Here is an 18,209-nt window from a genome sequence, read left to right on the forward strand (position 1 = left end):
AAATTGTTGGAATATGCTGAAGCAAATCAGAGGAAGATGTTGGACGCTGATCCGTAAACAACCCCTCGAAGTACCGTACCGCCTCTGCTCCAATCCTCTCGTCTAATTCCACCTACTCCCCTTGGCCATTTCTAATCCTGTGAATGATTGAACGTACCCTTCTATTTTTGACGACAGAATGAAAGAACCTTGTATTTCGGTCTCCCTCCTGAAGCCACCTAACCCGAGCCTTCTGCTTCCAAAACAACTCCTCCACTCTCAAGGCCGCCCGCAACTGACCTTTGGCAAGATGTAAATGCACCCTAGCAGCATCTGAATCATCGCTTTCTACACGGACCTCCACCAGCCGCACCTCCTCTTCCTTTTGCCTAACTGTCTGAAAGATATCCCCAAAAACCCTCCTACTCCAATCCCGTATAGTACCCCTCAGCTGTTTTAATTTGCAACAGAAAACTTGCAAAGGGGAGCCAGCGCACGGCTGCCCCCAAGAATCCTGAACCATAGGCAAGAAGTCCTCGTGCCTCGTCCAGACATTAAGGAACATGAACGACCGCGGTTTAGTGTCCAGTCTGGTTGATACTGAAAGAAGGAGCGGAGCATGGTCTGATGACTCCCGGGCTAAGTGCGACACTGCCAATGACATTCCCGTGTCAATATAACCCTCATTCACCAAAATCCGATCCAATCTTTTCCAAATTCTTGCCCTGCCATGTCTATTGTTACACCAGGTAAACCGAGCCCCAGAAAAACCGACATCCGTGAGATTTGCCTCATTGATAAACTGTCTGAACTCCATAGCTTCACCAGGATTAAAAGCCCGACCCCCTTTCTTCTCCTCAGCATCTAAAATTACATTGAAATCCCCACCCACAAGCCATGCAGCGGAACCTGGGTTATCCCACATTAAACCCTCCCATAGCTCACACCTCTCCACAGGAGTACACCGCGCATGCACAAAGGAGACAACAAGGTGGGAGCTTGGCACATGATCGTGAGAAAGTCGCACTGACACATGCTGGGGGTTCTCTCCAACCACCAAGCCTGAAAAAGGCTCTTGGAAGAACACCCAGATCGAGCCCACCAAGTTATGCACCACTCCATGAAAACCTAATTTGTGTCTATACCGTTCAGCTTTATCAACCTCCAACCAAGGTTCACAAAAAGCCAAGAATTAGAGATTGTTCATTTGAATCAATTTTTAATCCTTCTCAATTTCGGGGCTTTAGAAATGCCCCGAACATTCCAAAATAAACCCTTAATCATGGGACAAAGCAGGAAGAGAATTCTGCAAATTTATCAATTTAGAACGTAATTGCCTGTCAGAAGGAAAATGTGCACGAATACCTTTTTGTTTGTTCCTCAAAGCCGCCACCGAACTGTCAAGAACTCCAGCTGTTGGCACTATAGTTTCATCCTGGACTCGCACCAGCTCCGTAGCAAATCGTGGGGATAGGGAACCCACTGAAAGGGCCTCCTCGTCACTGCTGGACTCCACCCTCTGAGCTCCCACAAGTGCAATAGACCGTGCCTCAACACCATCTGGTTTGCTCCTCTCCACACCATCCCCTCGCACATCAGCGACAATAGCACGCGGGAAGATAATCTCCAACCTACCACCCAATTCTACATCACCCTGCTGCTCCTGCTGCAGCCCCACGTCCTGCACTCCTCCGCAACTGACATCTTGATGCGCACTATCCACAACGGCGGCCGCATGCCCCATCTCCTGCTCCATCCCCTCATCCTCCAAATCCTCCAAAGGGTCAGAGGCAGTACCAACCTCCACTTCGGCCTCCCCAACCTGCTGCCCAGGCACTGCTGCCACCAGCACCTTCATTGCCGCCACCTCCCTGGAAGTCATCGCGCAGGAAGTTGCCACCCCATGTCCCTGGAGCAACAACTGCTTCTGGACTGGTGCCGACAGCACAGCAGTCTCTGCCCCAGCGATACCTGACGTCGCTGTTGTCATTCCAGGCGTAGACCGCAACTCCCCCTCCTTAGCTTTACCCTTGTCCAAACTCGTGACAGGCGCAGTAGCCTCTTGAAGTTTCGAGGAATTCCGCCCCACCTTCACAGGCCGCAGGGAAGGATCCCTCCGATAGCAACTCTCCTGCTGATGACCGAATTTGGAACAGAAAGAGCAATAAGGAGGGATGTTTTCAAAGTCCACCGGCTGCCAAAATCCATATTCCTCATCCCCTATCCATACGCGTTTGGCAAGGGGCATAGAGATATCTACCTCTACCAACACTCGCGCAACAGAGGGCCGGCGAAGATCACCGGTTGCCGCATCCAGCTTGAGGGGATGCCCCAACGTTGAGGCTAACTGCATCAACTGATTCCTTTGGAAAAAGGGGATAGGCAGACCTGGGAAACTTACCCAAACTGGAGCAATTGCAAGCTCTTGACCAGACCTGAAGTCGATGCTCCACTTCGAAAGCGACATTGGTGACTTGCCTATGAACCAGACCCTGCGAGCAAACAAGCGAGTATAATCATCGTCCACCAAGGGTCTAATCAGGACGTGCTTCTCGTCCAGGAGGCCAACTGATCAATGCCCTTTGAGCCCCAGAGTCACGAAGAATTTTCGTATGGCCTCCATGGAGGGTCTGCCCGCACTGAACCTCCCTACCAGAGCCTGGTGGAAGGGAGCAGCCAATCTCTCAATCTTCTGGCGTGAGATACGAAGAGAGGGCTCACCTCTGAATGTTGAGACAACACCCAGCGTTACCCCATTCTCGTCATTGGAACGGCCAACTACTGCCGCAAACGAAGGGGCAACATGCATCTGGCCGCCACCATCCGGCGGCTTCGCCGCAACGGCCACCATCAGGATGACCAAAAAAACCTAGCCACAAGGGTTTCCAACCTAGGCTTACAATATGTGACCCTCAATACTCCGGTACTTGATTTCAAAAGACTTCCGTTTTATTCTTAATCTAACTAGTATGTTCAAAAATTTTTTAATGTATTTAACCTTTTTAAATATATAATTAAAAATAGAAAAAGTTGGAGTGGTTATTCTTCCTTTTTTCACTCTAAAAGTTCCAAAAACATAAAAATAAAAGAATTTTCTCAAATTTATTTTTTCACACTTAGTAATACCGGGAAAAGAAATAGAGATAGGAGAGAAAGAGACAAAAAATTAGATTTTGCAAAAAAGGAAAAAAAAAAAAAGAATCTTATCATCATATTATTTCAATGTTGTCAAAATTAGAATTGGAATTGGTGGTAAATAGAAAAGTAAAGTAATTTTAAAATAATAAAAATATTGAATTCTTTCTTATTTGTGTTTTTAAAATTACAAAAAAAAAAAAGAATTAAGCTCTCTCTCTCTCTCTCTTCCTCCCTCCCTACCTTTCTATTTTTTTCAATATTAATAAGATTGTCAGGAAGAAAGAGATTAATGTTCTAACTTTTTTTAATACTAAAAAAGAGAAGGACCACTCTAAATTCTTTATTGTTTTTATTATACAAAGAGTATGGTACTTTCTTTTTAAGTTTTTTAACTTGCCAAATTAGTTTAATGGTGGGATCAATTGCCTAAAAAATAACTTTGGAGATAAATTGATAATAAGGCTATAGTTTATGCAGGTAAAGTAATAATAAATGTAAGAGCTAAACATGTCTTTTCATTTAAATTAACAAACTTCGTTAATTTTGATCTTTAGTCTTAAGGGCAAAGTGATTAAAAATTTACGTTAAGGAAGAAATTGATAGTGGTACCAATCGTTAAGGGGATAAAGTGATAATAACTATTAATTATTTTCCACATAAACTTTCCTTTCTCTTTTATTTATAAAAAGTACTGGTTCGCCATGATCTTTTAAAATCATAAATTGGCCCAATTTCAAAATTTCATGTTTTCAATTTTGTTGCTCTTTCCTGCTTTCGGACCATTAAACCCACCCTCATCTACACCAAGATGGATATGTAATATCAGATATTGCAAATGCAAGTCAAGTGAGGTAATCAATCCCTTTTCTGGTATTCTTGTAGTCTTCATTTCATGTTTTCTCCATGTGTTTTGTCTTGGTAAAGCATATTATAAATAAAAGTTATCTCTATGAATTAGTATTTATCATCTAGAATGAGGAGCTATTAGTATATTAAATCAAGACTCAAAATTAGAAATTTTCATATTATTATTTTGTAGTGTTTTAGTCAACAGTTTAATAATTCTATTGGAATCAAGTTATGGTAGTTTATTATTTATGAATTATTATCTTATTAGAAAATTTCTTATGGTTATAAGACTTGTTTATTAAGTCATCTAGTCTATAAATAGGAAGTCATATTATTATGTTTAGTTGATAAAAGTGAAATTTGAGAGTCTTGTTAATATGTGTGGTTAATGATTTATTGTTGATATTTATTTCTCTTCTCTCATACATACTGGTATGTGTGTAAATTACTTCCCCATATTGATTTTATGAAATGTATCTCATGTATATTTTTTGGTAAATTTTTTGGGTTCTACATCAAAGAGACGACATTCGACATGGTTGTCATTGAGAAAACCACTGTAGCATACTACCCCCAAGTTCGTCCCAGCCATACTTTACCACTACTTTTAACACTGTAATTCATAAAAGAAAAGCTCGAATTCCCGCTTGTTGATTTCCTCGCCTGCGCTGTAATGGCTCCACTAATACCACTTGAAACTTCTTTTGCTACTGAATTTATCATGCAATCCTTGTAAAGTGATCTTCCATTTCCAAAAATGAAATCGATAGATCCTTGGATGAAGCGTTCTTTGAAATAATGCCTCTGACTATCGTCATAAAAGGTATCTTGTGCCCCATAAAATCCACACCCATAAAATGCAGCTTTGTCACCAGAAATCCTCAGTGCCACAGCCTGTGCTCCGACTGCAGCAGGGGATGGAGAAGGAGTCGTGTTCTGAAAGCTAATATTATAAGCTACAAAATTGGTAGATAAAATGGCAATTGTATAGCTGAATTGAGTTCCTCAAGTCGAATTAGCAGTGTCATTCTAAGCAATCGTCGTGTTCAAATAACTCTGTCCTTGTATTATTAACTTTGTCTTATTTGCACTAACCGTCACTTTCTCCTTGGAAGTGCCTGAATCAACTATACTAAGTGTCCTAATAAGGTTTAAATCAGGAACAACATCCACTACCTTCTGTACACTGTTGAAATTCTCACATCCCTTTAGATTTACTGTGAGGACAAGTGAAACCCCATAACTAGTAATGAGCTTAGACTTCCATGTTGATTCATCACAATACTTCTTACTTTTCTTCATCCTCCTGTGACTCTGATGGTGTCTAGATATTCTACGTGCAAGTTCTTGGATAATGTTGATGAAGTCCTCAAACCCGCTTTTCTTGATCACCCTCCGTGCAAAAGTAAGTTTGACCTACTAGTATCATCGTTGAAAGAAGTGATAGTGTTAATTGGAGAGTGATAGGCTAGATAGAGAGAAACAATGTTGGAACTAGTAGAACGGGAAAGGACGCTATCCACAATAAGATGGTTGTTTTAGCAGTCATGCTTTAGTTACTTGCGTTGGCTGGCGAGACACAGAGATATAGGGGACAGCCTTGGGAAGCAATTGAACTACTTTTCTCTTAATATATTAACAATACAATTCTCGAACCAATCTTACGTTAGTAGTGCTTTAAAAAATTTTCATATTATTATTTAGTAGTGTTTTAGTCAAGTTAAGATTTTAGTAATTCTATTGGAGTCAAATTATGGTAGTTTTATTATTTAGGAATCAGTATCTTATTAGAAAATTTGTCATGGTTGTAAGACTTGTTTATCAAGTCATTTAGTCTATAAATAGGTAGTCATATTATTGTATTTAGTTAAGAAGAGTGAAATTTGAGAGACTTGTTTTTATGTGCTTAATTATGTATTATTGATATTTATTACTCTTCTCCCACACATACTTATATGTATGTAAATTGCTTAATTTTGTGAAATATATCTCCTATATCTTTTTGATTGAAATTTTTTGACTTTTACATCCAGTATCAAAGCCCTAAATTCAAGAAATTGATTTTGGGGTACTTGTGAACATTGAAAAATTACCCCGATTACAAGATTTGTAGTGAATATTTTTCACCATCAGAGTTAGAGTATAAAAATTGTGGATGTTTTTGCTATAGGAGTTAGAGGATAAAAATTGCTACGAAAAAATTAGTTGATCAACTTAGACAACAAGGATGATCGTGGAATGCCTAGTTTGTGAGGATTGGACAATAAGATTCGTCCACAAGAATTGTCAAATTGATTGTGGTTGTGAAGAGAATGATCGGAGAATAATCCTATCAGTTGAATTGTAATTATGAAAATCACAAAGTAAATTGTCAATAAGTTGACATCAAATTGGGCGACGAAAACAGTCTATTCAGAAGCATGGATTATTTTCACAAGTAAAAAATAAATTGAGCGACGAGATAAATCTGTCCTAGTACGCGAAATATTGCAGCAGCAAAAATTAAGGGAGATTATTGATCATGAAAGTAATGAATTTGATCCAAGAGCGAGCTTGATTTAAAAAAGGAAATGTTGGCATATTAAATCAAGATTCAAAATTAAAAATTTCCATATTATTATATAGTAGTGTTTTAGTCAAGTTAGGGTTTTAGTATTTCCATTGGAGTCAAGTTATGATAGTTTTTTTGGTTTAGAAATTAGTATCTTATTTGAAAATTTCGTATGATTATAAGACTTGCTTATCAAGTCATCTAGTCTATAAATAAGGTGTCATATTATTGTTTTTAGTTGAGAAGAGTGAAATTTGAGAGTTTTGTTATTATGTGTGATGAATGACATGTTGTTGATATTTATTCCACATCTCATTAATGACATATTATTAATATTTATTCCACATCTCCACACATATTTGTATGAGTGTAAATTGCCTCCACATATATATTGATTTTATAAAATATATCTCCTCCCACACATATTTGTTTGTGTGTAAATTACCTCTCTATATATATTGATTTTATGAAATATATCTCCTGTATATTTTTTGATAATTTTTTTGGGTTCTACATCGAAAAGATGATATTCAACATGGTTGTCGTTGAGAAAATCACTATAGCATACGACCCTCAAGTTTGTCCTAGCCACACTTTACTACTACGTTTAACATTGCAATTCATGAAAGAGAATCTCAAATTCTTGCTTGTTGAGTTCCTCGCCTACGCTGTGACCACTTGAAACTTATTTTTCTACTAAAGTGGTCTTTCATTTCCAAAAATGAAATAAATGTATCCTTGGATGAAGCATTCTTTGAAATAATGCCTCTGACTATTGTCATAAAGGGTATCTTGTGCCCCATAAAATCCATACGCATAAAATGCAGCTTTGTCACGGGAAATTCTTGGTGCCACAGCCTGTGCTCTGACTACAGCAGGGGATGGAGGAGAAGCCTTGTTCTGAAACGTAATAGTATAAGCTACAAAATTGGTAGATAAAATGGCAATTGTATAGCTGAATGGAGTTTCTCAAGTCGAATTAGCAGTGTCATTCCAAGCATTCGTCGTGTTCAAATAACCCTGACCTTGTATTATTAAGTTTGTCTTATTTGCACTAATTGTCACTTTCTTCCTGTACATGCTTGAATCAACTATGATTAAAAAAAAAAAAAAGTGTCCTAGCAGGACTTAAATCAGGAACAGCATCCACTGCCTTTTGTACGCTACTGAAATTCGCACATCTATTTAAATCTACTGTGAGGACAAGTGAAACCCCATAAGTAATAATGAACTTGACTTCCATGCTAAATCATCACAATATTTCTTACTTTTCTTCATCCTCCTATGACGCTAATGATGTCTGGACATTCTACGTTCAAGTTCTTAGATAATATCTATGAACTCCTCAAATCCGCTTTTCTTGATCATCCTTCGTGCAAAAGTAAGTTTTGATCTACTAGTATCATCGTTGAAAGAAGTGACAATGTTATTTGGAGAGTGATCAGCGGGATAGAGTGAAACAATGACGGACACTAGTAGAACAAGAAAGGAGGCTAGCCACAATAAGGTAGGTGTTCTAGCAGTCATGCTTTAGTTACTTGCGACGGTTGGCGAAACACAAAGATATTGGGGACGGCCTTGGAAAGCAACTAACCTACTTTTCTCTTAATATCTCAACAATACAATTCTCGAACCAATCTTACGTTAGTAGTGTTTCAGAATTTCCATATTATTATTTATTAGTATTTTAGTCAAGTTAGGATTTTAGTAATTTGTTCGAAGTCAAGTTATGGCAGCTTTATCATTTAGAAATTAGTCTTATTAAGAAATTTCGTATGGTCGTAAGACTTGTTTATCAAGTCATCCAGTCTATAAATAGGGAGTCATATTATTGTATTTAGTTGAAAAAAGTGAAATTTGAGAGTCTTGTTATTATGTTTGATTAGTAATAAATTATTGATATTTATTCCTTTTCTCCCACACATATTTGTATGTTTGTAAATTGGCCACACATTTATATTGATTTTATGAAATATTTCTCATATTACTTTTTGATTGAAATGTTTTGACTTTACTTATGGTATCAGATCCCTAGATTTAAGAAATTGATTTTGAGGTACCTGTGAACATTGAAAAATTACCCCGATTACAAGATTTGTAGTGAATATTTTTCGCTATCAGAGTTAAAGTATAAAAATTGTGGATGTTTTTGCTATAGGAGTTAGAGGATAAAAATTGCTACGAAAAAATTAGTTGATCAACTTAGACAACAAGGATGATCGTGAAATGTCTAGTTTGTGAGGATTGGACAATAAGATTCGTTCGCAAGAATTGTCAAATTGATTGTGGTTGTGAAAAGAATGATCGGAGAATAATCCTATCAGTTGAATTGTGATTATGAAAATCACAAAGTAAATTGTCAATAAGTTGACATCAAATTGGGCGACGAAAACAGTCTATTCGGAAGTATGGATTATTTTCACAAGTAAAAAATAAATTGAGCGAAGAGATAAATCTATCGTAGTACGCGGAATATTGTAGCAGCAAAAATTAAGGGAGATTATTGATCATGATAGTAGTGAATCTGATCCAAGAGAGAGCTTGATTTAAAAAAGGAAATGTCGGCATATTAAATCAAGATACAAAATTAAAAATTTCCATATTATTATATAATACTGTTTTAGTCAAGTTAGAGTTTTAGTAATTCTATTAGAGTTAAGTTATGATAGTTTTTTTGTTTGGAAATTAGTATCTTATTTGAAAATTTCGTATGATTATAAGACTTGTTTATCAAGTTATCTAATCTATAAATAGGGTGTCATATTATTGTATTTAGTTGAAAAAAGTGAAATCTGAGAGTTTTGCTATTATATGTGAATAATGATATATCGTTAATATTTATTCCTCTTCTCCCACATATATTTGTATGTGTGTAAATTGCATCCCCATGTATATTGATTTTATGAAATATATCTCCTGTATATTTTTTGTTGAATTTTTTGGGTTCTACATTGAAGAGACGACATCCGACATTGTTGTCATTGAGAAAATCACTGTAGCATATGACCCTCAAATTCGTCCCAACCACACTTTACCACTATCTTTAACACTTCAATTCACAAAAGAGAAACTCGAATTCTTGCTTGTTGAGTTCCTCGCCTGCGCTGTGACGGCTCCACTAATACCACTTGAAACTTCTTTTGCTGCTAAAATGGTCTTCCACTTCCAAAAATGAAATCGATGGATCCTTGGATGAAGCATTCTTTGAAATAATGCCTCTGATTATCGTCACAAAGGGTATCTTTTGCCACATGAAATTACACCCATAAAATGGAGATTTTTTTACTGGAAATCCACAGTACCACAGCCTGTACTCCGACTGTAGCAGGGGATCGAGAAGGAGTCGTGTTCTGAAAGCTAATATTATAAGCTATAAAATTGGTAGATAAAATGGCAATTGTATAGCTGAATGGAGTTCCTCCAGTCGAATTAGCTGTGTTATTCCAAACAATCATCATGTTCAAATAACCCTGACCTTATATTATTTTGTCTTATTTGCACTAACCATCACTTGCTCCCTGTACATGCCTGAATCAACTATAATAAATGTCTTAGCAGGGATTAAATCGGGAACAACTACCACTGCTTTTTGTACACTACTGAAATTCGCACATCCTACTTAATCTACTTGAGGACAAGTGAAACCCTATAACTAGTAATGAGCTCAGACTTCCATGTTGAATCATCACAATATTTCTTACTTTTCTTCATCCTCTTGTAACTCTAATGATGTCTGGACATTCTACGTGCAAATTCTTGGATAATGTCGATAAATTTCTCAAACCCACTTTTCTTGATCTTCTTTCATGCAAAAGTAAGTTTTCATCTACTAGTATCATCGTTGAATGAAGTGGTTGTGTCAATTGGAGAGTACTGGGCAGAATAGGGAGAAACAATGATGGAAACTAGTAGAACAAGACAGGAGGCTAGCCACAATAAGGTGGTTGTTCTAGTAGTCATGCTTTAGTTACTTGCGACGGCTGGTAAGGCACAAAGATATAAGGGACGGTCATGGGAAGCTATTTATCTCAATATTTTGATGATTACAAAACAAATGGATATTACTAATACTTTTTGAAGAAACCCTTTTCAGAAATGACACTAAACAGGTCTGTGGACTTAAAGCAAAAAGGAAGATCAAAAAGGATGAAAAGTGCTGAGGAAGTTGTCGGACGCACAAAAGGAGAGTATCGGACGTCCGACATCCATTGAGTATCTTCGGACGTGTGAAGAGCTCAGACTCGGACGTCCGAAGAAGACAAGCTGAGGCTTCTACAACCACTGATCACGATCGGACGCTCAACACCTGAGTATCAGACGTCCGACAAGCGTTGCTGCACTTCGGACGCAACACATTGAACGCATCGGCCGTCCGAAGGAATTGAAGAGGAAATTCCAAGTGTGCATCTTACTCTCGGACGCATGGTGATAGGGGATCGGACGTCCTAAGAGATTCAAGAAAACTTCCAGAACTCATTGATCTCATTCGGACGCATAAAAACTGACTATCGGACGTCCGACATCACCAACGACTAGTTGACTCTTCAGTCGCCTTCTACCCGTTGACAGCATTAATTGAAGAATTTTCTGGTCTCCTATAAAAAGAACAAAGTCAACCACCTCAGAATAACTTTGCACATCAAGTCTACATCAGATAGTGAGTGATTCAAGTGTTAGAATACTCCAAAGGAACATTTGTACTCTTTGCTTGTGCAATTTTTTTGTAGCTTTTCAAGTGTGACTCAGCTTCTTCAATAGTGTAGCATTGTGAGGGTTTTCAGAGTGTGTAAAACTTCCTTGCTTGACCAAATGTGGTTTGGGGCAAGAAGGAAGTGATCCTTCCTTTGTACACAAGAAATTGGTTGCAAGACTGTTCAACTTGAAGTAGCTGATTATATAAAGTTTTGTTCAAACTCAAGTGGAGTTTGAAGTCTGGTTTATTTTTCTACTTTCATTTACAGCTTTACTATATAATCTGCTCACATTCTCATCTCACGAACATCTGTATTTTCTTATAATCTGATCCATTGAGTGGTCTTTGAGAAAAGCAGGGTAGGCTTGAAAAAAGAGTGACCTATATCTCAGCTGGTTTTTTGAAAATCTAATTCACACCCCCTCTTAGGTTGTCTTCGATCCTTACAATTGGTATCAGAGATTGGTCTCCTAGAGATTAAGCTCAATCGGCTTGGGAGTAAACATGACAACCAACAATGCCATGTTCTTTGAGGAACAATCTGTCACTAGACCTCCAATGTTCAATGGATCAAACTATGTGAGTTGGAAGGAAATGATGATTATATTCTTGCAATCTATTGATATTGAGTTGTGGTTTATTGTCAGTGAAGGTCCATATGATGTAACTATTATTGATGAAGCTACTCATAGGCCGAGACAAAAAATCAGAAGTGAACTGACTGCTGAAAATAGAACTCATCTCACTCTAAATGCCAAAACTATGAATGTTCTATACAGTGCATTAGATTCAAATGAGTCTATTAGAGTCAAAGGCTGCAGATCTGCAAAAGAAATTTGGGATAAACTTAGAGAGATCCATGAGGGAAGCGAAAATGTGAGAGAGCAGAAGAAATCCATTCTGGTCACTAAGTATGAATCTTTTAAGATGGAACCTCATGAAAATATTGACAAAATGTATTGTAGATTCAATGATCTGATCAAGGATTTAGAGGTGCTTGAGAAGGAGTACTCTCTAGGTGAAAAGAATAGAAAAATTCTGAATGCTTTATCAAAGGACTGGGAAAGCAAAGTGACTGCCATAGAGGAAGCCAAGGATCTAAACACCTTATCCATTGAATCTCTGATTAACTCTCTAACATCTTACGAACTGAAACTTAAATCTAAGATGCAGGATGAAGAAGACACCAAGATGAGAAAGAGCATTGCTCTAAAAGCTTCACAAGATGAAGATGAAACTGCCTCACAGGATGAAAATGATTTGGAAGGTGATGAAAGTGATATTGCACTCATCACAAGAGGCTTCAAAAGGTTTCTCAACAAGAGAAGATTCAGGAAAGGCGGATCCAGCAATTCCTTCCCATATCAGTCTAATGACTTAAGAAACAGAGGGAAACTGGAGTTCAACAAGAAGCTTATTGATAAGTGTTTCGAATGTGGCCAATCAGGACATTATGCGAATGAGTGTCCAATGAAGAAAAAGAAGGAGAGCAAGATTGAACGAAAATCAAAGTTCAACAATTTCCAGATTACCTGGAATGATTGCAACTCAGAAGACGAAGTTGAAGAAGAAGAGGAATCTGCTCAAGTGGCTTTCATGGCCATTGGAGATGAAGAGGTAATACAATGCAACACTCAAACCGATAGTGATAGTGAATCTGATACTGATATTAATTCTTTTCTAGAAAAAATGCATAACAGCTTGAAAGAATCCTATGTTGGAAACAAGGAACTAAAGCAGAAAATTAGCTTTCTAATACAAGACAATGCAAATCTTTTTCGACAAAACCAGTGTCTTAAGCATGAAAATGAAAACCTGAAAAGAACTGAAACTGATGTGCTTGCTGAACTTTACAAAAAGAAAAATTTTTGTGACATACTCAGAAGTGAGCAATGTAGGTTAAGAAAAAGGATGGATGATTTATGTCAATTATTACACCATTTGAAACAGAACCGTCTTCAAAAGAATGACACTGTACCTTATGTTAATACTCATCAAATAAGGCTGAATCAAAATGCAAATGAGTTTGCTATCCACAGGAGAAGGCAAGTCAGATTCATTAAACCTGTTCATTTGATTGATCCATTGTCTGTGTGCAACTTTTGTTGTCAATTTGGTCACATGAGTAGCAATTGTTATGTTAAGAAAAACATGAGGAATGGCATGAGATGCATGTGGGTAGTTAGACATAAGACTAACTCTCAAGGACCCAACATGTAAAGGGTACCAAGTATTATCTTGTGGATTTGTGTGTAGGTGAACCAGGATAACATTGCTAAAGAATCAAAATGGTTCATTGATAGTGGATGTTCTAGACATATGACTGGTGAGGCATCACATTTCGTTAAACTCAAGCAAAAAGCAAGTGGAAAGGTAACGTTTGGAGATGATAACAAAGCCAAAACTGTTGGCATTGGTGATGTTGGTAAGAATGGTCAAACCTTTATTCATAATGTTCTTCTCGTTGACAATCTGAGCTACAATTTATTAAGTGTTAGCCAATTGTGTGATAGAAATCTGTTTGTATTGTTCAAAAAGCTTGAATGTCTCATTTTTGACTCAAAGTTCAACATTGTTTTCAAAGAAAAAAGAGTTAATGATGTTTATGTAGTTGTTCTTGAAAAAATTGATTCCTCCTATCTTAAATGTCTTAAAGTAACAAATGAGGACCCATGGTTATGGCATAGAAGGCTGTGTCACTTCAATATGGATTTGCTAAAAGAAATCTCTAAAAAGGAATAGTTAGAGGTCTTCCAAAAATCAGATTTGAAAAGGACCGGATATGTGATGCTTGTCAATTTGGAAAACAAATCAGGGTATCCTTTAAACCCAAGAAATGTGTTTCTACTTCAAAACCTCTTGAACTTTTACATCTTGGCCTGTTTGGTCCTACACAAACTACAAGCCTTGGTGGTAAGAGATATTGTTTTGTGATTGTTGATGATTATTCTAGATATACTTGGGTGATATTCCTTGCTCATAAAGATGATGCCTTTAAGAATTTTACTTCATTATTTGCTAAAGTACAAAATCTGCTTGGATTGAAAATTGTCAGGATTAGAAGCGATAATGGGAAAGAATTCAAGTTCTGTGGCTTTCCAGAATTTTGTGATCATAATGGCATTACTCATGAATTTTCTATTGTAGAAAGAAAAAATAGAACTCTCCAAGAGGCTGCTCGAACCATGCTTAGTGAATGCAATTTACCAAAATATTTTTGGGCTGAAACCATAAACACAGCATGTTATACCATGAACAGAGTTCTCCTAAGACCAATGTTGAACAAAACTTCATACGAGCTCATGTTTGACAAAAAGCCTGTTGTTGGTTACTTCAAAGTATTTGGTTGTAAATGTTTCATTTTGAATATTAAGGAACATCTTGCAAAATTTGATAAGAAATCTGATGAGGAAATTTTCTTGAGATATTGTGAAAACAAAAGAGGCTTCAGAGTTTATAATCGTAGAACATTGATTATAGAAGAGGCGATACATATTACTTTTGATGAATCTAATGGTGACATTTCTATGAGTGGTGGTGAAGATGATGATACAAATGTTCAAGAAGAACTAAAGAAGTTAGCAATCAATGATCATGACTCTGCTTCACCAGAAACTGATTTAAAGGATGCTGATACTCAGGTCAGTCCAGCTGAAGAAGTGAATGACAGAGATACTACTACTCCTAATGATCTTCCAAGAACCTGGAAATTTGTTCATAACCATCCCAGGGAGCTTATAATTGGTGATCCATCTGAAAAGGTCAGAACTCGCTCCTCTAGACACCTAGTAGATAATCTTGCTTTGGTATCACATTTTGAGCCTAAAAATGTTGTTGATGCATTGAGTGATGAGCACTGGTTTTTATCCATGGAAGAAGAGTTAATCCAATTTGAAAGAAACAAGGTTTGGACCCTGGTTGCTAGACCAAAAGACCATCCTATCATTGGTACAAAGTGGGTGTTTAGAAACAAAATGAATGATAAAGGGGAGGTTGTTAGAAATAAGGCCAGACTGGTGGCTAAGGGATACACTCAGGAAGAAGGAATAGACTTTGATGAGTCCTTTGCACCTGTAGCTAGGCTGGAGTCCATTAGAATGTTTCTAGCATTTGCATGTTTCAAGAATTTTAAACTGTTTCAAATGGATGTCAAAAGTGCCTTCTTAAATGGCTTTATAGATCAAGAAGTCTATGTTGACCAACCTCCTGGTTGTGAAAATGAATCTTATCCAGATCATGTTTTTAAACTCTCAAAAGCTTTATACGGATTAAAGCAAGCTCCTAGAGCATGGTATGAACGTTTGAGTGGATTTCTGATTGAAAATGGTTTTAAAAAGGGGATTGTAGACACTACACTTTTCACAAAACAAAGCTCACAAGATCTCTTAATTGTGCAAATATATGTGGATGATATCATATTTGGTGCTACTAATGAGAGCTTGTGCAAGGATTTTTCCATTATCATGCAAAAAGAATTTGAAATGAGCATGATGGGAGAACTGAACTTCTTCCTTGGACTCCAAGTGATTCAAACCCAAGATGGAACTTTTATAAATCAAACAAAATACACCAAGGAATTGCTGAAAAGATTTGGAATGGAGGACTCAAAGCCTGTTGGAACACCTATGTGCACATCTACCAAACTTGACAAAGATGAAGAAGGTACAAAAGTTGAGGAAAAGAAGTATAGAGGTATGATTGGAAGTTTACTTTATTTAACTGCTAGTAGGCCTGACATCATGTTTGCTGTATGCTTATGTGCTCGATTTCAATCCTGTCCAAAGGAATCACACTTGAATGCGGTAAAAAAAATTTTGAGATATCTTAAAGGAACCTTAAATTTTGGCCTGTGGTATCCAAAATGTCATGAACTTCCTTTATGTGGATTTTCTGATGCTGACTTTGGAGGTTGTAAGATAGATAGAAAAAGTACTACTGGTATATGCAACTTTCTTGGAAACTGCTTGGTATCTTGGTTTAGTAAAAAAAAAAATGCCATCTCACTGTCTACTACTGAAGCTGAATATGTTGCTGCTGGTGCTTGCTGTGCTCAATTGTTATGGATGAAAAACACATTGAATGATTTTGGTTTAGTATACGAATGTATACCCATGTACTGTGACAACACTAGTGCAATCAATCTAACAAAAAATCCCATTCAACACTCTAGGACTAAGCACATTGATATAAAGTATCATTTCATTCGCGATCTTGTCTCAAAGGGGATAATCCGTGTTGAGTTTGTGTGTTCTAAAGAGCAGATCGCTGATATCCTCACAAAAGCTCTTCCACTGGATCAATTTGTATTCTTGAGAACAAAATTGGGCATTTCAGAAAAAATACTCTAAGTTCTGTTTCTAGTCAATCTTTATCGGACGTCCAATGAATTGGAACGGACGTCCGACAGTGTTCTTCGTCCAGTTTCAGAAAAACCCTGGTTCGAACGGTTGTGTCGGACGCTTCACTTCGTTCGGACATCCGACACTCTAAAATTGAGCTCTATAAGGCAGTTACCCATCTGTCTCAGTTCATTTTCTTCCATAAGTCTCGGACGCAACCTTTCAGTTTCCTCTCATATTTGAAATTCAAATTTTTCTCTCCTTAAACCAAGTTCCAAGAAATTGACTCAACCAACTCTATTACTCCTCTGTTGCTCATTAACCACTCATAAAAATCACTCCTAACCCCCAACTACCCCAAAATTCCCAATTTACATACGAAACCCTAACTCCACATAACCCTCTTCTTGCGGCATTTTAGTGCACTCTTGTTGGCTCTTACTGTTTTTTCTTCTATACACAACATTCTGCATAAAAAAATCATATCCACATTGCATCATGGTTAGAATTAGGGGAGGATCTACTAGTGTCGGACGGTCCTTTAGGCTTAGGGATGAAGACATTGAAATTGTTGATCCACCTCCTGTGGCACCTAAAAAGAAGATTGTGACCCGTGGTGGCAAAGTGAAGCAAACTGCCCAAAGAAAATTGGCTACTCCAACTGCTGAATCATCTGATGAGCAAATGGAAGGGCAGATCTCTGAAGGGAACATTGCTGGTGGAAATGAGGAACCAGAGCAGGCTACCCAGGGTGATGAAACTGTCACAAGGTCTTCTAGTAAAAGAAAAAGGACTGCAAAGAAGAAGAGAACTCCCCAATCCAAGAAAAAATAATCTGCTGATCCCTCTGTTGATCAGCAGAATGAAGGAAACATTACTGAAAGTCAGCCAACACCTGAACCCTCCATCAAGAAGTCTCCAAGGACAAGGACTGAGACTCAAAATGTTGGGGCATCTGCCACACAAACCTCAAAAGGGACACGTTCTGGGAAGGATCCAGTACCTCAGCCCGTTCCTGAACCCATTCCTCTACCAAAGTTCATTGATGATGAGGCCAGAGACAGATTTGAGTTAGTCTCTCAAAAAGGGTTCATCACCCAAAGGCTCATCATTCCCTTTGAATTTCGTAAGCTTGATCTTGAACCTGTCATTAAACTGTTTGAATTCCAGAAATGGACTCATCTTCTGACCATTCCTAATGTCTTTTACCCTGACATGCTTTATCAATTTTTTGCTAATCTTAGAAAGGGTAAATCACACACTGAACTCATCTCTATGGTCAACTCTGTAGACATCATGTTAACTCTTGACATAGTGAATTCCATTCTGAAAACTAGTATTGAACTTGGCTTCAATGGAAAAATTGCAAATTTCCTTTCGTATGAGGAATTTCCTTCTGCATATCATCATTTTTACAATGCTAAACTCATGACTTACTTTCAAACCAAATTCAACACTCCTACTGAGGCAAGATTGGATGATCTCAGTCCTCAGAATCTGATCATCTTTACCATCATTTCGAATCTGTTGGTGCCAACTGATGGCCACAGAACAGATGCAAACAAAATGGAACTCTATCTTTTCTACTGCTTTGTTGAAAAAATCCGCATTGACTTTGGATTTATAATGTGCAAGTTTATGCTCAAAATTAGCACTGACA

At 37.5% G+C, this 18,209-nt stretch overlaps 3 pseudogenes; all 3 read right to left on the minus strand.

Moving 5' to 3' along the window:
- Positions 1-4,476: 4,476 nt before the first annotated feature.
- Positions 4,477-5,515, minus strand: LOC113719433 (probable pectinesterase 15; annotated as a pseudogene).
- A 1,512-nt stretch (positions 5,516-7,027) lies between these two features.
- LOC113719431 (probable pectinesterase 15) lies at positions 7,028-7,760 on the minus strand (annotated as a pseudogene).
- A 1,703-nt stretch (positions 7,761-9,463) lies between these two features.
- LOC113719430 (probable pectinesterase 15) lies at positions 9,464-10,025 on the minus strand (annotated as a pseudogene).
- Between the last annotated feature and the right edge of the window lie 8,184 nt (positions 10,026-18,209).

This window comes from Coffea arabica, chromosome 11c (assembly GCF_036785885.1).
Source record: "Coffea arabica cultivar ET-39 chromosome 11c, Coffea Arabica ET-39 HiFi, whole genome shotgun sequence".
Lineage (NCBI taxonomy): Eukaryota > Viridiplantae > Streptophyta > Magnoliopsida > Gentianales > Rubiaceae > Coffea > Coffea arabica.